Source organism: Lynx canadensis, chromosome D4 (assembly GCF_007474595.2).
Source record: "Lynx canadensis isolate LIC74 chromosome D4, mLynCan4.pri.v2, whole genome shotgun sequence".
Taxonomy (NCBI): Eukaryota; Metazoa; Chordata; class Mammalia; order Carnivora; family Felidae; genus Lynx; species Lynx canadensis.
Genome location: NC_044315.2, coordinates 56,601,326 through 56,607,626, shown reverse-complemented (window position 1 = coordinate 56,607,626; position 6,301 = coordinate 56,601,326).

The window sequence follows — 6,301 nt, the reverse complement described above, 5'->3', positions numbered from 1 at the left end:
GGAGCAGGCGGCGCAGGCGGAGCAGCAGGCTGAGGCGGCGGCGGCGGCGGCGGCGGCGGCGGCGCGCGCTCCCCAAGCACACCCACCCTCCCTGTCTCCCGCCCCGTGCGGCTGCGGCGCGTGCGCCCGCGCCAGAAGACCTCCGCGGGCCGGTGGGCGCGCGTCGCGCTCCGCCCTCTCGCGCCTCGAGGCACGGCCCTCGCAGCTTAGCTTGGCGACCTCGCGCAGGAATGAGGCGCTGAGGGACCGCAGGAAGGCGGCGCCCGGCTCCGACGACCTGTGGGTCCGGGTGCCAGTGGGCGCCCCCGACCAGCTCCCCGCTCTGCGGCGCCGGGTCTTCGGCAGCCGGGCAGCCGACGGCAAGGTCAGTGCCGGCCCGAGGAGGCGTCTCGGAAGGGGGCTCCGCGGCGGCTCGTGGCTCCTGCCCGCCCGCCGAGGCAAAGCGTCCTGCAGCCCGCACCTGCCTGGGGAGGTGAGAATGACTCATCCAAGCGGCCTCGGCCGGGGGCCCTCTCCTCTCTCGCCAAGCCCAGCTGCCCAGTCAGGCCTCCGGGGGGACGACCCGCGCGTTAGGGCACTCACCTTCGCAGTACCCCACTGCGGAGTGTCTAAATGAGCCTTCACAAAGCGCCCTGCTGCCCCCACTCTTCCTGCGTGCTGCTTTCAGAGGTTACTGGTCTTCCATCTCCAGCAGCAGGCAGTACTGTAATGTAACCCACTTTTTGCTGCAGAAGCCTCATCCCTCAGACTATCAGAATAGCCAGCTTGTCAGGAGGCCAGAAGTCCTGAGAGCTATAACACGCATTACACCAAACAAACTGTATACTCTGAAGAGGGCAAGAAAAAGATCAAGTCATAAAGCACTTAGCAACAAATTATAAAGAAATAATTGAAGTTATGCAAATGATATGCCAAAAACCCTCTGTAATTTCATTTACATTTTTAAAAATATACTTTATTGTCAAATTGGCTTCCATACAACACCCAGTGCTCATCCCAACATCATTTACATTTTTAACATACCTTCATTTTCTTGTGCATTCAAATACTATCTCAAATACAATTCACATTTTCTGAGCATCTAGTATTTGTCCTACACTGTACTAGGTGCTATAGGGGATTTAAAAAAAGGGGGGGGGGGAGCTCGTTTTGTCCTTAAGATCATGGCACTTACCAAAAGGGAATATAAGGTCGATACAGTACAATATATTGCTGTCACTTTTAAACAAAGTGCCAGATGCTATTCTAAAAACTTTATATTAAGTCATTAATTTTTATTCCATTCCTTTGAGGGACTGTACGTTGTTTCTGCATTTTGCTGGTGATGAGAATAAGGCACAGAGAAATTAAACAATTTGCCTAAGGTCACAGAGCTAATATATAGTGGAGATGAGACTGAAGTCTCTAAATTCTGATTTCAGACCCCAAGTTTCTAACTATTTTACTGTACTGCCAATGAGAAGGGAAAGGATACTAATCATTAATGTATGGAATTCTAAAATTAGTACTTATTTCTGGGGAACCAGTATTCTTTTTTGCTTGTGAAAGTAACACAAAAGAACAAACAGCTTTCCATATAGTCTGGAAGCCCCAAACCTTCTTTAGAATTACATCATACTAACAGTTTCACATATATGGTTGTCTGAACTGTTTTCAGTAACTTTTATTTCCAGGCTGTTTGACAGGCTTATATGGAAGAAGAGGCTGTAATAATATCACCATAGAAATGTCTGGTGGTTAATTCCTTCATTCAAAAAAATGTATTTTGTGCTCCTACAGTATGTCGGGCATTGAGCTGAGAACCGGAAGGGGTGCAAATAAGATTAAGACACAGTATGTTCCTTCAAGAAGTTGTAATCTCACAGAGGAAGCAAGCATTGACAGAAAACCATAATATAAAACAGAATGAGTTGTGCTCAGTAGAGGAATGAAATGCAATGGGAGTTCCAAGGAAGAGGGAGACCGATTACTTCATGAAGGGAGGAGCTTAGGTTAGGGAAAACACATGATTGTCATTTATTTTTAAAAGTTTTTATCTATTTTGAAAGAGAGAAAGAGCATGCGAGTGGGGGAGGGGCAGAGAGCGAGGGAGAGAGAGAATCCTAAGCAGGCTCCATGTTGTTAGTGCAGAGCCCAACGCGGGACTCAGTCTCACAAACTGAGATCATGACCTGAGCCGGTATCAAGAGTCGGTCACTTAACCACCCAACTGAGCCACCCAGGTACCCCACACGATTGTCATTTAATTTATTGTTGATATTTAAGTATTACAAACAGGATAAAAATTTATCAAATTCCTTTATTTCTTCTTTTAAATGTTTATTTATGTTTGAGAGAGCACAAGCTGGGGAGGCAGAGAGAGAGAGGGAGGAAGACACAGAATCTGAAACAGGCTCCAGGCTCTGAGCTGTCAGCGCAGAACTGACAGCTTGAGCTGTGAGATCATGACCTCAGCCAGTCAGAAGCTCAAGCCACTGAGCTACGCAGGCGCTCCTAAATTCCTTTATTTTTTAAAAATTACATGCAGGGTTCTCATTTTCAGAAAAGAGCTTTTTACTATAAGGATTGTTTTGAGTATGGAGAGGTTAGTCAGTGCAAACTTTTTTAAGTTTATTTTGAGAGAGAATGAGAGCACAATCAGGGGAGGATCAGAGAGAGAGAGAGGGAAAGAGAGAGAGAGAGAGTTCTAAGCAGGCTCTGTACTTCCAGTGCACAGCCCAATGAGGGCCTTGAACTCACTAACCATGAGATCATGATCTGAACCGAAACCAAGAGTCCACCACTTAACCTACTGAGCCATCCAGGCACCCCCAGTCAGTGCAAACTTTTTGAAGATGGTTTGCCTTATCTCCTCTAGTGAGGGGGACAGAATAGAATTATGATGCACAAGATAAATTTCAAGGTCAATGGAATAGCAAAAGAAGCAGCAAGTGGTTTGCATTTCCCTGACAATTAGTGATTTTAAAACATCTTTTCATATGAATACTTCATATGTCAGCCATCTGTATGTCTTCCTTGGAAAAATGTCCGTTCAGGTCCTCTGCCCATTTTTAAGTGGGCTCCACACCCAACATAGGGCTTGAACTCACGACCTGAGATCAAGAGTTGCATGCTCTACTGACTGAGCCAGCCAGGCACAGCACTCTAGCCATTTTTAGTTGGATTACTTGTTTGTTTGTCTTTGGTGTTGATTGTCTAAGTTCTTTATATATTTTGGATATTGACCCCTTTAGATATATCATTTGCAAATATCTTCTCCTATTCAGTAGATTGTCTTTTTATTTTGTTGATGGATCCCTTTCTGTGAAGAAACTTTTATTTTGGTATAGTCCCAATAGTTTATTTTTGCCTTTGTTTCCCTTGCCTGAGAAGACTTATCCATAAGTATGTTGCTAAGACCGATATCCCAGAGATTACTCCCTATGTTTTATTTTAGGACTTTTATGGTTTCAGGTCTTACATTTAGGTCTTTAGTACATTTTGCATTTGGTTTTGTGTATGGTACAAGAAAGTGGTCCAGTTTCATTCTTTGAAATAGCACCTCAGACTGGTTAAAATGACTAGTATTCATTTAAAAAATTTTTTTAATATGAAATTTATTGTCAAATTGGTTTAAAATGACTAGTATTCAAAAGACAAGAAACAACAAGTGTTGGCAAGGATGTAGAGAAAAGGGAACCCTGAATAAATTGTTAGTGGGAATGTGTGTTGGTGTAACCACTGTGGAAAACAGCATGGAGCCTCCTCAAAAAATTAAAAATAGAAATACCACATGATTCAGTAATTCCACTACTAGGTATTTACCCAAAGAAAGCAAAAACATTAATTTGAAAAGATATATGCACACCTATGTTTATTGCAGCATTATTTATAATAGCCAAGATATGAAAGCAATCCAAGTGCCCATTGGTAGATGAATGGATAAAGAAAATGTAGTGTGTGTATACACACACACACACACACACGCACACATATATGCATACACTACAGTATTACTCAGCCATAGAAAAGAATGTAATCTTGTCATTTGTGACAGACAGCATGGATATACCTAGAGGGTATTATGCTAAGTGAAATAAGTCAGAGAAAGACAAATAGCATATGATTTCACTTATATGTGGAATCTAAAAAACAAAATAAGTGAATAAACAACAAACAAACAAATAACAGACTTGTAAATGAAGCGAACAAACTGGTGGTTACCAGAGGGGTAGGTGGGTGGGCAGATGGTAAAATAGGTGAAGAGGATTAAGAGGTACACACTTCCAGTAATAAAATAAATCATGGAGATTAAAATTATAGCATGGGGAATATAGTCAGTAATATTGTGATAACATTATATGGTGACAGATGGTGACTACACTTACTGTGGTGAGCATTGAATAATGTATACAATTGTCAAATCACTATATTGTACACCTGAAGGTAATACAGCATTGTATGTCAACAGTACTTCAGTAATAAGTATATATTTTTAAAAAAAGAAAAAGCAGGGTGGAAGTGAACAATGTAAGTCTGGGGGCAGCCAGGACTCTGACTAGACAGAGTCAAAGTTTGCTGGAGAGTGGCCTGTAACACGGAACTGCTCTTGCAAGATAGAGATTGTGTTTTCAGCTGTTTTTTACTTCATCTTTTAATTATGACGAACATATGCCACAAATATTCTGGGATGGTCTGTGTTTAGAAATTAGATGCCATTGGGGCACCTGGGTGGCTCAGTTGGTTAAGTGTCCGACTTCAGCTCAGGTCACGATCTCGCGATCCGCGAGTTCAGGCCCCGTGTTGGGCTCTGGGCTGATGGCTCGGAGCCTGGAGCCTGCTTCCGATTCTGTGCCTCCCTCTCTCTCTGCCCCTCCCCCATTCGTGCTCTGTCTCTCTCTGTCTCAAAAATAAATAAACGTTAAAAAAAAAAAGAAATTAGATGCCATTATGCCCATAAGTTCCTGTCAGTAAGATTGACAAATAATGGTCAGCATATCCATGTTAGTGTCTGGAGAGTAGAAAGCATTGTCTATTCAACAAATGTTTAATAAGGAGTTTGGAAAGGCAGAGAAAGGCTATTTGATAAAGAACTCTAATACTTAGATGTTTTAATAGGGTAGGTGATAGGGAGCCCATTCAAGTTTTTGAGCAGGTAGATAGTTGTATGTTGAAGTCTACCGTAAACACTTAGAAGTGTTATCTTTTAGATAAAGGACTGAATGAAAGTGCATATGATTTTCTGTCTGTTCAAACAAAATTTTAAAATACAAATATGAGAATGAGTGTATTTTCTCTTAGGCCTTAGACAACTCCCTGTTGGGATATTGAGGAGACTATGAGGGGTGGGAAGTAATCAGAATGCCACTGAATCCTATTTTGTCCTTTTCATATTCTGGTGGGTGACCTCCAGTGGAAGATAATCAGTGCACCCTTTTTGCTTACAATACACATCTGTTGGGGGCAACTATCTAGCACACAGTTCCCCTTTGCTGTGAGTGCCTGTAGTACACAAAGATAAGATCCCAGTCACCTTTTCAGACTTAGGCACCTCATCACCTTGCTGCTGCCAATTGATCCAGAAGTAGACACCCAACTTAAATTTGGTGCTGTTATAGTCTATCCTAGGAATTTGAAACTCAGAACCAAGCGACACATGGTAATTCTATGTTTAACTTTTTGAGGAACTGTCAAACTGTTTTCCACAATGGCTGAACCATTTTACATTCCCACTGGAATTGTATGAGAATTCCCTTTTTTTCTATACCCTTAACAACACCTATTATTTTTCTATCTTTTTTTTCTTGTTATAGACATTGTAGTGGATATAAGTGGTGCCTCATGGTGGTTTTGATCTCCCTCATGACAAGTAGTGCTGAGCATCTTTTCATGTGCTTGTTGGCTATTCTTATGTTGTCTTTAGAGAAATGCCTGTTTAAGTCATTTGTCCAGTTTTTGTTTGCTTTTTGTTGTTGATGAGTTCTAAGAATTCTTTATGTATTCTGGATACTAGATTGTTATCATACATTTGATTTGTAAATATTTCTCTCAATCTGTAGATTGTTTTTTTAAAACTTTTTTAATGTTTATTTTTGAGAGAGAGAGAGAGCAGGGGAGGGGCAGAGAGAGAGGGAGACGCAGAATCCAAAGCAGGTTCCAGGCTCTGAGCTGTCAGCACAGAACCCTACATGGGGCCCCAACTCGCGAACTGTGAGATCATGCCCTGAGCTGAAGTTGGTCGCTTAACTGACTGAGCCACCCAGGCGTGCCTCATTCTGTAGATTGTGAATATACTGTAAATCACTGAATTGCTCTCTTAAAA